Raw genomic sequence first — 22,559 nt, 5'->3', positions numbered from 1 at the left:
GAAAAAAGACACACACACACAAATTATTATTTTGGAGATTTTTTTGTACTTATTATTTGTTGTACTAGACATAAAAACATCTAAAGTGAAAGCAGACATTTAAAGACTTTAAGATTGTCATTTTACAAGAAATAATAAAATAATTAAAAAGAAAATAAGTATGGCAAGCATGTGCTGCTGAAGGAGAAAGAGCTACAATTTATAAACTTTTAAAATAGCAATGTATAGGAACGTCCCTGGTGGTCCAGTGGTTAAGAATCCACCTTCCAGTGAGGGGGACGCAGGTTGATCTCTGGTTGATGAACTAAGATCCCACATGCCTCCAGGCAACTAAGCCCGCACACCACAACTAGAGAGCCCACGTGCAGCAACTAGAGAAGCTTGGGCACCACAACTACTGAGCCCAGGTGCTCTAGAGTCCATGCTCTGCAACCAGATAAAGTCCACGAGCTGCAGTGAAGACCCAACGCAGCCCTACCCCCACAAAAAAAGAGTAAAAGCAAAAGAGAAATTCTCAATGTTGTTATTTTTTGAGTATTATTCCTGCAAATTTCACTTGCATCAGTGCATATCTTTATTTGGCAGTATTTTTGTTGTACATTACTAATAGGAATAGTTTCAACATCAGTTTCAGCATCATTGTACATATTTTAATACAAGATGGAACTGGACTCCACATCTTCTTTCATCATTAAAATATATGTAAATGGTTAAAATTAAAATAAAATGAAGTTACTGTGAAAATAATAATTCTTAGTCTGTAAAACCACTATAAATACCACAGTTATTAGGAAAAACGGCTCACCATAGGCTGAAGCATGACCGTGGATTTATAACTAATTCAACAAACATTTATTGAGCACTGCTCTCTGATAGGCTCTGGAATAAAGAAAGGCAGATAGGTACTCTGTTCCCACGAAACCAGAGGCCAGGTCAGTATGTCCCTGCCATGATGGCAGGCGCTGTCTTTTTTCTCCTACTCGAGAGAGCCATGTTGGAACATGAGCAAGTGAAGAGGTTGTCAGTAAAACAGGAATTTCAAATCTGATTTAATTTACAAAGAAAGTAAGTCTGTGAAACTAGTTCCACTAATAGTAACACATCACATTGGATGATATATTCAGCCCACTATGAATTTCAATACTAAAATTTTTCACAGACGTTGCTGTTGTTTTCACCTGGACCTGCATTCTGGTTTCTGTGGTGCTCAGTTGCTCAGTCGTGTCTGACTCTTTGCGACCCCATGGCCTGTAGCTGGCCAGGCTCCTCTATCCATGGCATTTTCCAGGCAAGAATATTGTCTCTTCCTGACCCAGGGATCAAACCTGCGTCTCTTGCATGGCAGGCGGATTCTTGACTACTGCGGCACCCGGGAAGCCCTACTGGTTTCTGTGGAAGAGCACCTAATCAAGGCCAAGGGGATCGAGACTTCCTTTCTTCCTTCTTTCTTACTCTCTCTTTCCTTCTCTTATGTCTCTCCCTCTCTCTCTCCCTCCTCCCCGCTTCTTCCCCCATACTTTCTTTTCTCTATCCTTTCCTTCCTTCCTTAATTTTTCTCTCTCTTTCATTTTGGGGTCACAGGGAGCAGAAGGAAACCTTTCTCTTGTGGCAGAAAGTAAAAAGGTACAACTTGGAAACTTTGAGAGACAAGTTCCCTAATTCATGGACAAATGTCTCCATAGTTAGAGAAATCAAACCCCCAAGAGGAATAAAACAGAGATGGGAGGCTGAAAGTTTGAGGGCACTCAATATGCCTGGTTCACATTCCGGACTCAGAGCTCCATTTCTGCCCTTCTGTCTGATCTATAAGACATATACCCATTTTTTTGCCTAAGGTTAAAATCATGTTCAAACAAAAGGGGTATCCATCTTAAAAGAGTTCAATCCATCTTAAACCAGTTGATTAAGACAATCTGGTTGGGAACTGCTGCTTTAAAGAGAAGAATCTTTTCCCATTAGAAAAGCTCAGGAGAGAGAACAAGAACAGAGATTTACATTGTTAGTCAACAAGTTTAATAATAATTTGACAAGCAAAATACTCTGGACACCTCTAAATAAATGTCAAGAGGAAATAACATTATTTCAGCTAAAAAATACACCATTGCAAGAAGACTGAAGAGCCACCTTAAATTGGAATTAAGGTGCTCTTTTCATCTGCTAATAGTGACTAGTATCACAGGTAAAAATAAGTAAGGTTCTAGACAGGAACCTTCTTGTTTTTCCCCAGCCAGCCTTGTCTCTAATTCCAATGGAAATTTTAAAAGGCCTATGTGAAAGTTTGGAAACTATATAAAGTTGAATTTGGGATATATATATCCATGTAAAGAGTAAGACTCCGTGATTTAGAACTAAAGGAGCTTCAAGGAAATAGCTACTATTCTTTCAAATTACCCCTTTTGTTGACTCTAGCCTGGCCTGGATAAAGCTACTAACACCAAATAAAAACCCTACAGGAACAGTAAGTGAGCCTTGGTTTAGAAAATCTCACACACTTGGCATCCCATTTTACCTTCCACTTCTCATTTTGATGGGCCTAGATTTGGCATTCTGATTTTGGATTCCTTTCCCTTGCAGCAATAGGGATTACAGCCTGTTAAATGTGCTTTGGTTCCAAGGCTGTCTAGGCTCAGGTTATTAGAATGATTCCCAGTGAAACTCCTATACTTTTCTGGTTCGAGGATGAGGATCCAGTATCCAAAAAAGAAACTTTTCAACTCAAAATCCATGTACACTTCCCAAATGCCTACCAGGTCCCAGACATGGTGCTTTGCACTGGGAATGCAATAATGGGTTTAGACATTATCACTCACATCTAGGGTCTCACAAGAAGGGGAGGGATGTCTACAGCTCATCTGTGAAACTACAGGTTGCTTCATAGTCATCACTCACTCCTGTATGCCCACTTCCCCCAGAAATATAATCAATGGATTTTTGAATTTGTTGAATTTGTAAATCTGCCGTGGGTGTGTGGGTGTGTGTGTGTGTGCACACCACCTGGGAAGCCCACAGGCTTTAGTAAATAAAATTCTGATTTTCAAAGAAAATGTGATAATGATAATTTTTCAAAGGAAGATTAGGTAGCTAGTAACAAGGAAGCATACTGCTGGCTGTTTACCTGTATCAAGCACTCTATCCTATGCCTCGGTGAAGGTTAAAGTTGCTCAGTCGTGTTCGACTCTCTGCGACCCCATGGACTATACAGTCTATGGCGTTCTCCAGGCCAGAATACTAGAGTGCGTAGCCATTCCCTTCTCCAGGGGATCTTCCCAACCCAGGGATCAAACCCAGGTCTCCTGCATTGCAGATGGATTTTTTACCAGCTAAGCCACCAGGGAAGTACTCTCTGCCTTACTTATTCTATACTGCTATAGAGAAATAATGCATGGAAAAACCCAGCTCAGAGACTGGCACAGAGATGCACTATTATCATTATTGCTACAGCTTATAGCAATCTAGCAAAGGAGGTTCTTAGTATATAACAGAAGAATTAGCTAAGGCTCAAAGAGGCAAAGCAACTTAGGGAAGACTCACAGTCTGCATAGCAGAGCAGGGTGCCAACTCAGGAGGCTGAGCTCCAAAGCTCTTGCTCTTTCTGCTCCAGTGCCGTTGAATGAGAAGAAGATAGTACAGAAGATAATATGCATGATCTCTCATTTGAGAGTTTCATTTATGTAAGGCATAATGATTAAATAACGATGAAATACTCAATTCTGTTCAGCTCCCAGTTGTTGAGGCTCTATTTGGCATACAACAAGAAATGTCCTTTGAATGCTAAATATTCAACGTTGAAAAGTCAGAAATTGCCTCTTTAACCTTTAACCGTGTCAGACGGAGCAGATCAGTCTTAGAGATGACTGGCCTGCCCTGCTGGGCCCCTGCACATCCTCACGTACATGTGTGCAAATGTCATCAAAGCCACTTTCAGGCTGGGGCAGCTGTGGGCAGTGCCAGTCGCTGCGCCATTAGCAGGGGCAGTGAGGTGCAGAGGGTAAGAACACTAGCCATACACGTGAGAAGTGGATTCTAGACTGACCTCTGCCTGACATTAATTTAAGTCTTCAACCGTCCTGACCTTCAATTTCTTTGTGCATGAAATGGAAGTTTTGGAGTGGTTTATCTCTAGGGTAACTTGCAGCCTCGATATATTACAGCTCACTTTTGGGTTAACAATGGGCTTCACTGAACTGAATGATAGGGTTTACAGTAGGGATTTTGAAGACAAGTCTTGTCTCTTTTTGTGAAAAGTATATTTAAGAGAACAAAAACTACATAACCTCAACTGTCCTGCAGCTTCCAGCAAAATTACCTTTCATATAATAGGTGTTCAACTGAAATTTTTATTGATAAAGGAATAACTAAATACTTTATAAACTAAAGGAAAAACAGATAAGATTTCAAGTGCAAACACCAATAGAATTGTGTCTGCAGTGTCTCAGATGTTTTGGCATACCTACTTCTAAATCTGCGTCAAGAATAACAATTCTAGCTCCCTGGTCAGATGCCTTTGAAACATTCTTTTAAATCTGCAATTATTTTTTACAGTTGAATCTTAGCACTAGGAAGTATTTACAATGAAAACTCAGGCTTATTTTTCTGTGTTTAATATTAAATTTCTGAAAAACTTATGAAGGACAGTATCAAGCCACTTGTATGTGCTTCTAAGAAACACAGAACATAAAATGAACATTAGGTCTCTGTTCCCTATCACAAACTTCTGAACTCTGAGCCACCTGCCCGGGTGTTAGAGGACAGGTTAAAATAACAATAAGCAAGGATATATGATAGAAAAGACTATCTCATTTTTAATTCCTAGTACCTAACGCAGTGCTAAGCACACTGTAGTGCTTAATATTTTTTATATGTAAACGATCCTATGAGTAGATATCCACAGTGCTTTCAAAATAAAAGTGTTTTCTGATATATGTTGCACAGCAAAAGAGTTGGCAACCTAGTTCCAGTGTAACAACACTGCTAGCATAAGGGAGTTGTTCAGTTGCTCAGTCATGCCTGACTCTTTGTGACCTCATGGACTGTATACTGCCAGGGTCCTCTGTCCAAGGGATTTCCCAGGCAAGAAGGGTGGAGTGGGTTGCCATTTCCTTCTCCAGGGGATCTTCCTGACTGACCCAGGGATCAAACTTGGTCTCAGGCTTGGCAGGTGGGTTCTTTACCACTGAGCCACCAGGGAAGTCTGGCATAAGGGAGAGATCACTCTAAACCTATTGAATTTAACCAAAAGCTTCTTAATACTAAGTGAATACTCTAAGGTCCAAGTAGCAACTCTGAGAATGTAGAGATACTGAAGTAGATCAGGTTATACGCTGAAAGTTTCCTCAGTTGAAGAGGAGCCATCAAACTGGAATAATATTCTCAGAGAAATGAGACTTGTGAATAACAGGATATCAAATAAAATAGATCCCAGTTGCAAATGGAAGCACATGTTAGAGATAGTAGAAATGAAACTCTAAAGACAGAGGAGTTTTGAAGAAAGCTCTCAGCTTTCTTTATAGTCCAATTCTCATATCCATACATGACTACTTGAAAAACCAGAGCTTTGACAAGACGGACCTTTGTTGGCACAGTAATGTCTCAGCTTATTAATATGCTGTCTAGGTTGGTCATGGCTTTTCTTCCAAGGAGCAAGTGTCTTAATTTCACGGCTGCAGTCACCATCTGCAGTGATTTTGGAGCCCCTAAAAATAAAGCCTCTCACTGTTTCCATTGTTTCCCCACCTATTTGCCATGAAGTAATAGGACCAGATGCCATGATCTTAGTTTTCTGAATGCTGAGTTTTGAGCCAACTTTTTCACTCTCCTCTTTCACTTTCATTAAGAGGTTCTTTAGTTTCTCGCTTTTGTAATAAGGGTGGTATTATCTGCATATGTGAGGTTATTGACAATTCTCCAGGCAATCTTGATTCCAGCTAGTGCTTCATCCAGCCCAGCGTTTCTTATGATGTACTCTGCATATGTTAAATAAGCTGAGAGACAATATACAGCCTTGACATACTCCTTTCCCATTTCGAACCAGTCTGTTGTTCCATGTCTGGTTCTAACTGTTGCTTCTTGACCTGCATACACATTTCTCAGGAGGCAGGTCAGGTGGTCTGGTATTCCCATCTCCTTAAGAATTTTCCACAGTTTGTTGTGATCCACACAGTCAAAGGCTTTGGTGTAGTCAATAAAGCAGAAGTAGATGTTTTTCTGGAACTCTCTTACTTTTTCTATGATCCAAGGGATGTTGGCAATTTGATGTCTGGTTCCTCTGCCTTTTCTAAAACCAGCTTGAACATCTGAATGTTCACAGTTCACATACTGTTGAAGCCTGGCTTGGAGAATTTTGAGTATTACTTTGCTAGTGTGTGAGACAAGTGCAATTGTTTGGTAGTTTGAGCATTCTTTGGCATTGCCTTTCTTTGGGACTGGAATGAAAATTGACCTTTTCCAGTCCTGTGGCCACTGCTGAGTTTTCCAAATTTGGTGGCATATTGAGTGCAGCACTTTCACAGGATCATCTTTTAGGATTTGAAATAGCTCAACTGGAATTCCATCACCTCCACTAGCTTTGTTCGTAGTGATGCTTCCTAAAGCTCACTGACTTCACATTCCAGGATGTCTGGCTCTAAGTGAGTGATCACACCATCGTGATTATCTGGGTCGTGAAAATCATTTTTGTATAGTTCTTCTGTGTATTCTTGCTACCTCTTCTTAATATCTTCTTCAGTTCGGTCCATACAATTTCTGTCCTTTTTTGTGCCCATCTTTGCATAAAATGTTCCCTTGGTATCTCTAATTTTCTTGAAGAGATCTCTAGTCTTATTCTATTGTTTTCCTCTATTTCTTTGTATTGATCACTGAGGAAGGCTTTCTTATCTCTCCTTGCTATTCTTTGGAATTCTGTATTCAAATGGGTATATCTTTCCTTTTCTCCTTTGCCTTTAGCTTCTTTTCTTTTCACAGCTATTTGTAAGACCTCCTCAGACAACCATTTTGACTTTTTGCATTTCTTTTTTTGGGGATGGTCTTGATCACTGCCTCCAGTACAGTGTCATGAACCTCTGTCCATAGTTCATCAGGCACTCTGTCTATAAGATCTAATCCCTTGAATCAATTTGTCACTTCTACTCTATAATTGTAAGGGATTTGATTTAGGTCATACCTGAGTGGTCTAGTGATTTTCCTTACTTTCTTCAATTTAAGTCTGAATTTTGCAATAAGGAGTTCATGATCTGAGCCACAGTCAGCTCCCGGTCTTGTTTTTGCTGACTGTATAGAGCTTCTCCATCTTTGACTGCAAAGAATATAATCAGTCTGATTTTGGTATTGATCATTTGGTGATGTCCATGTGTAGAGTCTTCTCTTGTGTTGTTGGAAGAGGGTGTTTGGTATGACCAGTGCATTCTTGGCAAAACTCTATTAGCCTTTGACCTGTTTCATTTTGTACTCCAAGGCCAAGTTTGCCTGTTACTCCAGGTATCTCTTGACTTCCTACTTTTGTATTCCAGTCCCCTATACTGAAAAGGACACCTTTTTTGGGTGTTAGTTCTAGAAGGTATTGTAGGTCATCATAGAACCATTCAACCTCAACTTCGTCAGCATTACTGGTCGGGGCATAGACTTGGATTACTGTGATATTGAATGGTTTGCCTTGGAAATGAATAGAGTTCATTCTGTCGTTTTTGAGAGTGCACCCAAGTACTGCATTTCAGACTTTTTTGTTGACTCCAACGGCTACTCCATTTCTTCTAAGGGATTCCTGCCCACAGTAATAGATTATAATGGTCATCTGAGTTAAATTCACCCATTCCAGTCCATTTTAGTTTGCTGATTCCTAAAATGTCAATGTTCACTCTTGCCATCTCCTGTTTGACCACTTCTAATTTTCCTTGATTCATGGACCTAACATTTCAGGTTCCTATGCAATATTGCTCTTACAGCATCTGACTTTACTTCCATAATCAGTCACACCCACAACTGGGTGTCGTTTTTGCTTTGGCTCCAACTCTTCATTCTTTCTGGAGTTATTTCTCCACTGATCTCCAGTAGCATATTGGGCCCCTACAGACCTGGGGAGTTCATCTTTCAGTGTCCTATCTTTTTGCCTTTTCATACTGTTCATGGGGTTCTCAAGTCAAGAATACTGAAGTGGTTTGCCATTCCCTTCTCCAGTGGACCATGTTTTGTCAAAACTCTTTAGTAAGGGTGCATTATAACCCTAAGATATTATATGTAAAAAATGGAAAGTGGATTCTCCTTCAAATACCACTATGATGACAACAGTAGTAGTTAAGAATAAAACAAGAATTTTAAAAGAAAACATAAATGTTGAAACATGTTTTAAAAACAGTAATGGCTAAAATTGGTTTCCTAACAGGATGACGACATTGATCTGGGTGTAACTAACAGCTGATACCAAAGTCAGAGGAGGTACCCCTGGAACAACCCATAATCCTATTTTTGGCCTGTTGACAGATAGTTTTATCAATTTAACCACAACTGTACCTAGATGCAGTCATCCACTTGTACTTTTTGGGATTTTTCTCTCTCTACATCTCAGCTGAGTATACTGCTGTTACCCCATGGTTTAGTATGTTGTTGTTCTTTTGTTTAACTACTAAGTTGGGTATGACTCTTTGGACCCCATGAGTTGTAGCCCATCAGACTCCTCTGTCTATGGTGTTTCCCGGCAAGAATAATGGAGTGGGCTGCCATTCCCTTTTCCAAGAGATACCAGTTGAGCTGAACTGAGAAACAACATTTAGCATATACACACTGCTATGTATAAAAAAAGATAACTAATAAGAACCTACTGTATAGCACAGGGAACTCTACTCAATGCTCTGTGGTGACTGAAATGGGAAGGAAATCTTAAGAACAGGGGATATGTGTATACATATAACCGATTCACCTTGCTATATAGCAGAAACTAACACAACATTGCAAAGCAACTCCAAAAAAAATTAGAAAAAAAAAAGGAACACTTGATTATTTTTCTGATTGAAAACATTTTTTCAATGTTTTTCCAGTATTTTTCCAGTAATTGCAGAATGTTTCAATGTTTTTCCAGATGGTATTTTTCCACTGAATTCTGCAGATGAAAATAGTAATTTTCACCAAGAGTGACCTCTTGGTCACTCCCCAAGAGGAATTTCTAAGCATTGATTATCAGCGATGATTTAAAAATTCTAAAGCTTTGAATACTGCTATCAAATAAAACTAGAAAAAACAGAAATATCAACACTCAAGGCTTGAAAATTCAAGAGAATAAGATAGCTCATGAAAATAGTATAGTTATGTACCATGAAAGTGGGGCTTTGGAGGCCTGGCAGTACCTGAGGTGAAAAGGGAGGAGAGAGAAGACATGAGAAAATGCTAAGAGGTAAAGAAAGAACTTGAGATAAATTAAGGCCAACCTTCCCTAGAGAAGCCAAGGAGGGCTCCTTAAGATGTAAGAGTTCGGGAGTGGGCATGACTTTCAGTCCGAGGCGACCTGTTAGTGCTGAGCAGTAGGGGAGGAGCACATCATAACAGGGACCCCAGAGCAGATGGAGAGCCTGGAGGGTGCAAGGCCTCCTGCTTCAGTTAGGAGTGGGACCGCACTGCCCGGAGCAGAAAAAAGGGCTGTGCCAGTCTATTATTTTTGTTGAACAAACTTAAGCTCAATTCTGTGCCTGTTATGCTTGCCAATCTAAGGGAAATATTTTCATATTGTATTAAAAACAGAATAGTAAATATACTTCAGTATTCTCTTCCGGCTGCAACATAGACAGATCTGGGATGAGCTCCTGGTTGTGCCATTTACCAGCTGGGGCACTGGGATAAATTATTTTACTGAGCCTCAAGTTTTTCTCTTCTAGGCCATGAGGATGACCCACTTAAATAGGGTTGTTATGTGTGTTAGTCGTTCAGTTGTGTCTGACTCTTTGCGACCCCATGGACTATAGCCCACCAGGCTTCTCTGTCCGTGGAATTCTCCAGTCAAGAATACTGGAGTGGGTGGCCATTCCCTTCTCCAGGGGAACTTTCTGACCCAGGGATTGAACCTGGGTCTCCTGCATTGTGGGAGGATTCTTTACTGTCTGAGCCACCAGCAAGGCTCTTTTAAATAGGGTTACTGAGTAGACTAAATGAGATAACTGTGTGCATATAATATTGGCATATTAGGTTCTTTACAAATATTATTTCTCTCCTTCATTTCACCTATATCCTCAAAGTGCGTGACTCTAATTCAAAATTAGCAGCCAATATTTACTGAGTTTCAGACACCGCTTTAAGTGCCTCGCTTCCCTCAGAGCTCAGTCGGTAAAGAATCTGCCTGTAATGCAGGAGACCTGGGTTCGATTCCTGGGTTGGAAGATCCCCCGGAGAAGGAAATGGCAATCCATTCCAGTATTCTTGCCTGGAAAATCCCATGGACAGAGAAGCCTGGAGGGCTACCGTCCATGGGGTCACAAGAGTCGGACACGACTTAGCAACTAAACCACCACGTGTAGTAGCTACTTAATTTGCATTACAGTCTTAAAGGGCAGATACTATATTTAGTCACATTTTCAGGAGGAAACTGAGGCACAGAGAGGCTAAAGAAAGCAACTTGCCCAAGCTCTCACTGCTAGGAAATTGCAGAGCCAGGATATACTCAGGCAATCCAGCTCCAAAGCTGGTGCTCTTAACCGCTGCCCTGTGATGCCTCTGTAAACCAGTCAGTGATATCTTGAATTCACACCAGGGCTGTGAATATCAAAGGTGGCAACATGGCAATGCCCACAGGAGCTATTTCCCTTGCCTCTAGTAAATTGGACTTTAGAAAAATAATGGTCTGATTTAAAATCCTAGCTTCTCTACTTCTAGATATGTGGCTCTGAACAACTGTACCTATTTACCAAAGAAAGGTGTTATGAAGATTACACAAAAATCATCTCCAAAACGCCTGACACAGAGTCACCATTCCCAAAGCTAGTTGCTATTATTTTTATTTTTTTTTAAATTTTATTTTATTTTTAAACTTTACAATATTGTATTGGTTTTGCCAAATATCGAAATGAATCCACCACAGGTCTGCTTACAGTGTTTTTTTTTCATCCTCTCTTACTGTAAGCAGCCACTTAAGCTCTAATCCTCTAAGTTAAATGTGCTGCTTTTAATAGGAGGTAGTGAATTAGAGAGCTTCCCTGGTGGCTCAGATGGTAAAGAATCCGCCTGTAATTCGGGAGACCTAGGTTTGATCCCTGGGTTGGGAAGATCCCCTGGAGGAGGGCATGGCAACCCACTCCAGTATTCTTGCCTGGAGAATTCCATGGACAAAGGAGCCTGGTGGGCTACAGTCCATGGGGGTTGAAAACAGTTGGACATGACTCAGTGATGAAGCACAGCACACAGCACAGTAAATTATAATTGACAGTTAACAGAGAGGAATGAGCCATAAAAATTAGGCGGGAATCCAATACTAGCAAGTATGAGGTTGAGATTTTTAAATGCACAAACTTAAACCTGCCTAGATATAAGAAGAAAAACAGAACACTCTAGGTAGTAATGTCCCCATTGCTTAGAAAAGAAACAACAAAATAGTGCTGTCATTCGACAGGAAAACAGTGAAAAATAACCCTTTCTCTAAATGTGGCGATGAATAAATCCTTGTTAGGACTACTTCACCATATCATCCAGCAATCCTATTTCTGTGTACATACCCAAAGGAAATGAATTACTATCTAGAAGAGATACCTGTATCCTCATGTTCACTGCAGCATTATTTATAATAGCCGAGACAGAAACAACCTGTCTACCAACAGATGAATGGATAAAGGAAATGTGGTATATACGACATACAGTGGAACCTTACTCAGACATAAAAAGGGAAATCTTGCCATTTGTGACAACAGGAATGATTCTTGAGGGCATTAAGCTAAGTAAAATGAGTCAGAAAAAGAAAGACAAGTACTGTACGAATTCACTTATTTGTGGACTCACGTCATATCCTGTGGATTCGGTTCATTTATGTGTGAACTCATAGAAACAGAGTAGCTTACTGGTTTCCGGGGGTAGGGTGAGGGAAATGGGTGAAGGTGGTTAAAGAACAGAAACTTCCAGTTATGAGATGTATAACTTCTGGGGACCTAATGTACAGCATGGTGACTAGAGTTACTAATAGCATTGTTATATATTTGAAAATTGCTGAGAGTAGATCTTAAAAGTTCTCACCACACACACCAAAAAAAGGTAATTATGTGAGGTGATGGAGTTGTTAACCAACCTTACTATGGTAATCATCACATAATACACGTGCATCAATTCATTACATCAGTCTCAGTCTCCGAGCAGTTGCTCAGTCGATTCTGACTCTTTGCGACCCCATGGACTGCAGCACGCCAGGCTTGCCTGTCCAACTGTATCCTCCTAAAGCTTGCTCAAACTCATGTCCGTCAAGTTGGTGATGCCATCCAACCATCTCATCCTCTGTTGTCCCCTTCTCCTCCTGTATTCAATCTTTCACAGCATTAGGGTCTTTTCAAGTAAGTCAGTTCTTCGCATGAGGTGGCCCAAGTATTGGAGTTTCAACTTCAGCATCAGTTCCTCCAGTGAATATTCAGGACCTATCTCCTTTAGGATGGACTGGTTGGATCTCCTGGCAGTCCAAGGGACCCTCAAGAGTCTTCTCCAACACCACAGTTCAAAAGCATCAATTCTTTGGCGCTCAGCTTTCTTTATAGTCCAACTCTCACATCCATACACGACTACTGGAAAAATCATAGCTTTGACTATATGGACCTTTGTTGGCAAAGTAATGTCTCTGCTTTTCAATATGCTATCTAGGTTAGTCATAGCTTTTCTTCCAAGGAGCAAGCGTCTTTTAATTTCATGGCTGCAGTCACCATCTGCAGTGATTTTGGAGCACCCCAAAATAAAGTCTCTCACTGTTTCCACTGTTTCCCCATCTATTTGCCATGAAGTGATGAGACCAGTTGCCATGATCTTAGCTTTCTGAATGTTGAATTTTAAGCCAACTTTTTCACTCTCCTCTTTCACTTTCATCAAGAGGCTCTTTAGTTCCTAGCTTTTGTCATAAGGGTGGTGTCATCTGCATATCTGAGGTTACTGACATTTCTCCAGGCAATCTTGATTCCAGCTTGTGCATTTCTCATGATATACTCTGCATATGTTAAATAAGCCGGGTAACAATATACAACCTCGACATATTCCTTTCCCAATTTTGAACCAGTCTGTTGTTCCATGTCTGGTTCTAACTGTTGCTTCTTGACCTGCATACACATTTCTCAGGAGGCAGGTCAGGTGGTCTGGTATTCCCATCTCCTTAAGAATTTTCCACAGTTTGTTGTGAGCCACACAGTCAAAGGCTTTGGTGTAGTTAATAAGGCAGAAGTAGATGTTTTTCTGGAACTCTCTTGCTTTTTCGATGATCCAAGGGGTGTTGGCAATTTGATGTCTGGTTCCTCTGCCTTTTCTAAATCTAGCTTGAACATCTGGAAGTTCACGGTTCATGTACTGTTGAAGCCTGGCTTGAACTTAAACTCACACTTAAATTCACTTTAAACTTAAACTGGCTTGAACTTAAACTTGAACAACCTATACTCACACAATGTTATATGTCAATTATATCTCAATAAAGCTGGTGGGAAAGAAAAGAGACACATTGGAAAAAAACTAGATATTTGCTATTAAAAAATGACTACTTAAATGAAATATATTATAAACCAAAAAGAAAACCCAGGTAAGCATACCAGTAATTAAAGGATTAAAAAGGAAGGTGAAAAAAATTTAAGCCTCTTTGATCCAATTAGCCTGAATGCAAAGGAGGGCATGGCAACCCACTCCAGTATTCTTGCCTGGAGAATCCCGAGGGACAGAGGAGCCTGGTGGGCTACAGTCCACGGGGTCACAAAGAGTCGGAGACCACTGAGCGACTAAGCCCAATACTACAAAAAAAAAAAAAAAATTCACAGCTCAGGAAGTATTCATGTGCTCTTCCTATTTCCCAGGCTTCTTGCAGTCAGGCAGGGTTTGTGGCCTGTGGTCAATGGTCTATGAGTCAACGTGACAGTATGCAACTCCTTCTCCAGCCATGGCTATCAAGGAAATTATTCCCAAAGGTGCAGTTACAAGATGATGGCGCCTCAATTATTCTGGGTGCTGGGTTACTACACGGAGCAGAGCTGTGCCTCAGGCCCCACATGATGTGCAGAGTGAGTGAGAAATAAACTTAATAGTTGTGCTAAGTCAATTTAAGGATTATGTATTATGTCATCAGAGAAAGTTTTAAGGGTTAATAAAGTCTTAAACAAGTAATTTTACATAGTACTCTACAATTTACATAAGCATTTCAAATGCATGCTCTTGTTTATCTGAAAAAATGCCTGAGAATATTCTATTGGTCCAAAGAGCATAAAATTAGAGGCTATATTGTCTTAGACTGAAGCAATCAAGGTTTGTATGAAATACAGAAAAAAATCCCTCAGAAAAGGGATTGTTAAAGACAAACCATTTGTAAAGGATACTTTGGGTAGGATTTATGAATTGGATGGGAAGGAAGGCTCGAACAAGAAGAGATGGTCTTTGGATTTCTTCTAACTCTTGAGCTGCTATAGAGGGAACTGTGGGATGTCAGTTCCTGGAAAAGTTGAAATACTTAGTCTCAGAAGGTTTGAATGGAGTTTCTCAGTCAAAGCATGCGGGCTTCCATTGTGATTTTTGTGTAAGTTGTTCCCACTGTAAAGATCGGCCAGAGTTCAGGGAAGAAATTAGGCAGACTTGATATAGCTATACTGAATTTAAATTAAAAGGTAAAGCTACTGCTGATGAAATGCAGAGTACCTTTATAAAGTCATAGTATTGCGTGTTTCAATACCATGTTATACAGGTATTTAGGAGTGTTCTTTTACTGAAAAATATATGGATAAGGGCTCATTTGGACTATAGAAGTTCTCACATAAATTGCTTAATATATTTAAAATTGCCTCAGAGCAAGAAAACTTAAGAAGCAACAAATCTAATTACTTATGGAAACAATTACTTTTCTCTAGCTCTCTGATTTCATCAATGCAAATGGAAGAAAGTTTCCTCTCAGCTCCAGTGTACTAAAATAAGTAAAGCATTGTTGCACTTGGCTTTCAACTGTGAAAGTATTAAGTGCTTCTGTGCTAAATGCTATATTTTTTTGTGCTTTTCCCTTACAATTATCAAAATTCTACTCTGTAAGGACTATCACAATTCATGTTTTTCAGATGAGGAAACTGAAGACAGCTAAGTGAGAGGAACTGGACTTCTCCCTCATTTTCCTTCCCTTTAAGAATCCATCTAAGGATCCTAATTCATGGCTAAAACATGCATGTAAACCAAATTTATTGAAGTAAAGTTGATTTACAATGCTGCATTAATTTCTTCTGTAAAGTGATTCAGTTATCAGTTCGGTTCAGTCACTCAGTCATGTCCAACTCTTTGTGATTCCATGGACTGCAGCACGCCAGGCTTCCCTGTCCATCAATTCCCAGAGCTTGCTCAGACTCACGTCCATCATGTCAGTAATGCCATCCAACCATCTCATCCTCTGTTGTCCTCTTCTCCTCCTGCCTTTAATCTTTCCCCAAATCAGGATCTTTTCCAGGAGTCAGTTCTTTGCATCAGGTGGCCAAAGTACTGGAGTTTCAGCTTCAGCATCAGTCCTCCCAGTGAATATTCAGGGCATATTTCGTTTAGGATGGACTGGTTGGATCTCCTTACAGTCCAAGAGACCCTCAGGAATCTTGTCCAACACCACAGTTCAAAAGCATCAGTGCTCAACTTTCTTTATAGTCCAACTCTCACATCCATACATGACTACTGGAAAAACTGTAACTTTGACTAGGCAGACCTTTGTTGGCAAAGTAACGTCTCTGCTTTTTAATATGCTGTCTAGGTTAGTCATAGTTTTTCTTCCAAAGAAGCAAGTATCTTTTACTTTCACAGCTGCAGTCACCATCTGCAGTGATTTTGGAGCACCCCAGAATAAAGTCTCTCACTGTTTCCACTGTTTCCCCATATATTTGCCATGGAGTGATAGGACCGGATGCCATGATCTTAGTTTTTTGAATGTTGAGTTTTAAGCCAGCTTTTTCACTCTCCTCTTTTACTTTCATCAAGAAGCTCTTTAGCTCTTTGCTTTCTGCCATAAGGGTGGTGTCATCTGCGTATCTGAGGTTATTGATATTTCTCCCAGCAATCTTGATTTCAGCTTGTGCTTCATCCAGTCCAGCATTTCGCATGATATACTCTGCATATAAGTTAAATAAGCAGGGTGACAATATACATCCTCGACGTATTCCTTTCCCAATTTGGAACCAGACTGTTGTTCCACGTCTGGTTCTAACTGTTGCTTCTTGACCTGAATACAGATTTCTCAGGAGGCAGATCAGGTGGTCTGGTATTCCCACCTCCTTAAGAATTTTCCAGTTTGTTGTGATCCACACAGTCAAAGGCTTTGGAGTAGTCAATAAAGCAGAAGTAGATGTAGTAGTAGATTCAGGTATACACATATATATGTATATGTATACCTATGTAAGTTCTGTAATCAAATCCCACTGGCCTCCAAAGACAAATTCCCTGGAGGTTCTCAGTCCCTTTGCCAGATCCCCAGGTTGGGAAATCTGCTGTGGGTCCTAGAATTTTCTTAATGGCAAATAGATGGGGAAATAATGGAAACAGTGAAAGACTTTGTTTTGGTGGGCTCCAAAATCACTGCAGATTGTGACTGCAGCCATGAAATGAAAAGATGCTTGCTCCTTGAAAGAAAAGCTATGACCAACCTAGATAGCATATAAAAAAGCAGAGACATTACTTTGCCAACTAAAGTCCGTCTAGTCAAAGCTATGATTTTTTTCCAGTAATCATGTATGAATGTGAGAGTTGGACTATAAAGAAAGCTCAGTGCTGAAGAATTGATGCTTTTGAACTGTGGTATAGAAGACTCTTGAAAGTCCCCTGGACTGCAGGGAGATCCACCCAGTCCATCTTAAAGGAAATCAGTAGTGAATATTCATTGGAAGGCCTGATGCTGAAGGTGAAACTCCAATACTTTGGCCACCTAATGCGAAGGACTGACTCCTTGAAAAAGACCCTGATTTGGGGAAAGATTGAAGGCAGGAGGAGTAGGGGATGACAGAGGATAAGATGGTTCGATGACATCACCAACTTGATGGTTATGAGATTGTGGAAGCTCTGGGAGCTGGTGATGGACAGGGAAGTCTGGCGTGCTGCAGTCCATGGGGTTGCAAAGAGTCTGACATGACTGAGCAACTGAAGTGAACTGAACTGATATATGTATGCATACATTCAGCAGAAGTAGATTCAGTTGTACATATATATATTCTCTTTTCATATTTTTCCATTATGATTTATATGAGAAGATATTGAATATAGTTCCCTGTGCTATACAATAGGACCTCGATGTTTACCCATCCTATCTATAATCATTTGCATCTGCTAATCTCAAACTCCTGATCCTTCCCTCCCCCACCCACCCTCACCCCCCGTTGGCAACCACAGGTCTGTTCTCTATATCTGTGAGCAAGACATGCATTTTAATTAATGTTAATGCACAGGTGGCTCTGTGACTATAATTAAATTGAACTATTCAGTCTGATTTTCTGTGGCTTTTTTCCACAACCAACTTACTGATTCCCTTGCTTCTTCTCCATTATCTATGTGCAAGTGCCATCAACACATAAAATACTGTTGAGATTATTTTATAGAAGAACTTAATGGATAAAAAAATGAATGACAGAAGTTTCGAAAAATGAAAAGTCTGTCATTATCAATTTGCTGGTCCTTGATATCATAGCTGCCTGCCAACGTAGGAGATGCCAGAGACAAGGGTTCAATCCCTAGGTTAGGAAGATCCCTTGGAAAAGGAAATGGCAACCACTTCAGTATTCTTGCCTGGAAAATCCCTTGGACAGAGGAGACTGGAGGGCTACAGTCCAGAGGGTCGAAGAGTTGGACATGACTGAAGTGACTTAGCACGAACGAAATCTCACAGCTATGCTCTTGATAACATAGAGGTAATGCTATAGTGTCAAATTTTTATTCAGGTAGGAATATATTTGCAGCTATTAGGATAGAAAAATTAAAGGAATTTATTCCTTTGTTTTGGAGAAGGAAATGGCAATCCACTCCAGTATTCTTGCCTCGAAAATCCCATGGACAGAGGAACCTGGTAGGCTACAGTTCATGGGGTCCCAAAGAGTCGGACACGACTGAGCAACTTCACTCACTTTGCATTATTGACAAGAACATGATCTGATACACAAAGTCTAGCAGCCCAACAATTCTCTAATGTTAACCTTAAACTTAGCTTAAACTATAAAGTGACAGTTGGTCAGTCATGTCTGACTCTTGGACCCCATGGACTATACAGTCCATGGAATTCTCCAGGTCAGAAAACTGGAGTGGGTAGCCGTTCCCTCCTCCAGGGGATCTTCCCAAACTAGGTGTGGAACCCAGGTCTCCTGCACTGCAGGTGGATTCTTTACCAACTGAGCTACCAGGGAAGCTCAAGAATACTGGAGTGGTAGCCTATCCTTTCTCCAGGGATCTTACTGATCCAGGAATCAAACTGGGGTCTCCTGAATCTCAGGTAGATTCTTTACCAGCTGAGCTACCAAGGAAACCCTAAACTATAAACTATAAAAACAAAGTCAAATAAAACATGCAGAAGAGTTACAAGACTTAGAAAGTGTGACTATGGCTCTTTGGTCACTGTATCAGCCACCAAAGTTGTCTTGGATGATCTGAGTGGAGGATGTCCCTTCTCCTTCTCTCTCTCCCTTAAAGTCAACATCATGAAAATAATTTTCCTTCTATTACATCCGTCTCCCTTTCTATATTCTCTTCCCAGTTAATGACCCTACCATCTATCCAGTTGCCCAAGCCAGAAACCTCTGGCTCACTTTTGATCTTTTCCTTTCCTTCAAATCTGACTTCCCTGGTGGCTTAGACGGTAAAGTGTCTGCCTACAATGAGGGAGACCCAGGTTCAATCCCTGGGTTGGGAAGATCTCCTGGAGAAGAAAATGGCAACCCACTACAGTATTCTTGCCTGGAAAGTCCCATGGATGGAGGAGCCTGATAGGCTACAGTCCATGGGGTCACAAGAGTCAGACATGACTGAGCGACTTCACTTTCATTTTCCTTCAAAGCTAACATGTTGCTAGTGTTGAATCTAATTTAAAATGTTGCTCCAATCTTCCTCACCCATTGTCTTTCCCTTATATATGTTCTTTTTAGTTTTTGCTTATGTTACTGAACAGTCCCCAGATATTTTCCAACTTTTGATCTCAGCTTCCTCCCCACTGCATTAAGGTAATTTTTAAATCACCAAGATGATTACATCTTCTATAGCGGCAAGGAGCCCTTATCCAAAATACTTCAATAAAAGAATTTGCCTAAATACCTGTATAGCATTAAAGGCTGAGAAACTCAATACCATCACTATATAAAGGCATTATGAATTTCATCAGTCACAATGGTTCAGGAAGGGGCAGATGTACCTTTGTTAACTTTTTTTGGTAACTGTGCCACATGGCTATTCAGGATCTTAGTTCACCAACCAGGGATAGAACCAGAGCTCCTTGCAGTGGAAGTGCAGGGTCTTAACCACTGGACCACCAGGGAACTCCCTATAAATTCAGCTTGGGTGCCTGGAGCCCACTTAATTTCTTTCCTGAAGTCTGGCCCATCTTTAAGCTGGCCCTCCATTCAAACTCCTCACTGTTTATAGCGTGAGTCCCAAATTATTTAACATGTTATCCTTCACCCCAAGCCTAAAATTTAAATTTTTTTCCAGTCTTTGGTTCCCATATTTTAATCACACTATATTCACTGCTCCAAATGTACTATGTATTTGCCCAACTCCACATTTTATTTCGTGTTCCTCCTATCTACAATTTCCCCTTTTCCTATCTAACAGATAGAACCTATCTGTTCTGATCATTCTCTCAAGTCTATTTTCAATGTTTCTTCTTCTGAGAATACACTCTGAGGAGGGGCCTAATACAAAGTGTACTGCTCTCCTCTCTAACTCCCACAGCTCTTAGCTTGTACCAATCAGATTTGTATGGAAGTTTATTACGGATAGACCTGTTTTCTCTGCTGAGATAGTGAAGCAAATCTGTGATGATGGAGAGAGAGCTGAGTGTGAGGAGTCAGAATACCTGCGGTTAGTCCCATTTCAGTCACTTCCTAGGCTCAATAGTTACATCTTGAAAATACAAACAGATATATAAAGATTAAATGAGGTTAAGTGACATAACATAAACAAGAGCATGGCCGGCTTGTCCCGTATTGGGCAGCAGGGTCATGAGCTCTATGAGAGCGTTACATGTGCACAGTTACCTCTGTGCCTCCCATCTACCAGCACACAGTTGGGGCTCACTGAATGTTTGCTGAAGAAAATAAAAGCAATAAGATAAAAATTTCCACCTTCATCCAAGAGGCTGATAGAATAAAAACAAACTCTGCACTTGTACAGAATATTTGACCTTTCAAAGTACTGACATTTCTTAGGCCTGTCTTTATAACATCCTGAAAAAGGCAAATATTATCATTTCCCTTTTGCATCTGAAGAGACTGAGGCACAGTGCAATTAAATGGCTTGACTAGGCTCATAAAGTCACAGAGAGACCGGAGCCATGGTCTGATGCTCTTTATTTGAGTCTAGAAGACCAGGTTGCCTGTAACGATTTGATAGTTGCTCCAGGGTAGGAATTAATTTACATCTCAAAATCATTTTGGAGGGTATGTTTTTTACTTGGGCAAGATAGTGCATGTTTCATTCTGCATTTCTGGGAAGAGAGAAAATTAGATTGACTGTTACTGCAATGATTTTCTCACCTCCATTCATGTGCTCCCTGTTTCCCTTGGCTGTTCTTTCAGAGAAGTTATCATCTTCTACTTTATCCCATGAACAACATCTCAGAAACTCTTGAGCACCATCTTACCAATGAAAGATAGGACAGCAAACTCCAAGCACATATTTGAGTTCATATGATAATGTAATAGCTTCTCATTTCGATCAGAATACGACTGCTTATTGATTAAGATCAGGCTTGTGACAGTGAAGTAGAAAAAGCCTGGGCTTTGGCATCAAAATAGCCTGACAAGTCTAGCTGTGTAGCCTTCCAACATTTTCTTCCTCTGTCTGAGCTTTAGATTGTTCATCTGCATTTGGATTCAATAATACTTTCCCAACAGAGTAACTCTGAGATTTAAATGAAGCAGTATACCTATAGAGACCCTCACACGCTGGTTACTCAGTGAATGTTAGATCTTTATGTACATTGAAACTCATTTATTAGAATCACTGGGGAATCAAACATTAAACATAAATGAATTATTCAGAGAGAGCTCTTTCTAAAATAGATGTCATACTTCCCCTGCTTTCACAAATAGAATACACTAAACATAATTTAAGCTCCTCTGAAGACTCATGATTTTCTTTGAACTCCTCATTTATGGGATGGTGCATAATAAATGCAGTGATGTCTTCCAGGCTACTGAATAGAACAGAGCTGTCTTTGCCCTGAATCTGCCACATATTTAAATCCTGTTTGTTACCTCCTTGGACTGGTTTGTAACTGCCCCATCTTCTCCATTTCCACTGCCGTGGCCTTCTCTTAGGGCCTCATGATTTCTTGCGTGGATTTACTGCCTCAGTTTCCCTATTTCCAGTCTCATCATCCCCAAGTCCTCCCTCTGCACTCAACAAGAGTAATTTTTCTAAAACTAAACCTGACTACTTCACACTTGCTTGTTTAAAAGTCAAAACAAACCAAACAACCCCTCCCCCCAAAGCTCCAACGGCTCTCCCAGGACTATAGTCTAAAATAGTCACTTTATCATGGTGCATATGTGAATACCTCCACCTCCGTGAGCTGACCTGTCATGTCTCCAGCTTCACCTCCCCTCTGTACCTAACCCCTCAGGACCTAAGCTCCAGTCCTGCCGAGCTGGGTTTTGTGCGGTAGATTCCTGAGGGCAAAAATTCCTGGCCTTTTTTCATACCTTCTTGCTCTTGCGGCTCCCTCTGATTGGAAAACTCATCATGGTTTTTGGATAAACACAAATCTTTCAGAAGGTACCTAAGGCATTTTAGGTTTTAGGCAACCTGTCTTGCCTTTCCTTCCCCAATTCTCTGACCCTTCCTTGGAAGCAATATGGAGCCTGGGCAGCTAGTCATTGCACCACAGTGTTGTGGGGTTAGCTGTGTACCTCCCACCCCCATTAGACTTTGTGCTTCACAAGGACATGGAGCTGTCTCCCCAGGCAGAGAGTAAGTACTCTGCAATTGCTGAGGATCTTTTTGAGTCTTTTTGTCTCTATCAGGTTAATTTTTAGCTGATATCCCTGCCAGTTCCTCATATTATTCTACTTGTAATTTACAGTCAGAACTAAATGAATACTAAATAGGTTTAGCATGAGGGACTGTAGAGATCTTTCTGAGGCAAATCCATGAGCTTGGAAAGTTCATGCTCCCACTGACATTTATTTTGCCTGTTAGCCAGTTCTTAGTGGTGTTCT

The 22,559-nt window shown here is 40.5% G+C and overlaps 1 protein-coding gene across 19 annotated transcripts in view; it reads right to left on the bottom strand.

The window, feature by feature from the left end:
* DLG2 (discs large MAGUK scaffold protein 2) overlaps positions 1–22,559 on the bottom strand; it is a 2,323,126-nt gene that overhangs the window by 118,993 nt on the left and 2,181,574 nt on the right. The gene's annotated exons all lie outside the window — the stretch shown is intronic.

The sequence above is a fragment of the Bos taurus genome, chromosome 29 (genome assembly GCF_002263795.3).
Source record: "Bos taurus isolate L1 Dominette 01449 registration number 42190680 breed Hereford chromosome 29, ARS-UCD2.0, whole genome shotgun sequence".
Classification (NCBI taxonomy): Eukaryota; Metazoa; Chordata; class Mammalia; order Artiodactyla; family Bovidae; genus Bos; species Bos taurus.
The sequence above is the reverse complement of the archived record's forward strand: the minus strand, read 5'-3'. Positions and strand labels throughout refer to the sequence as shown.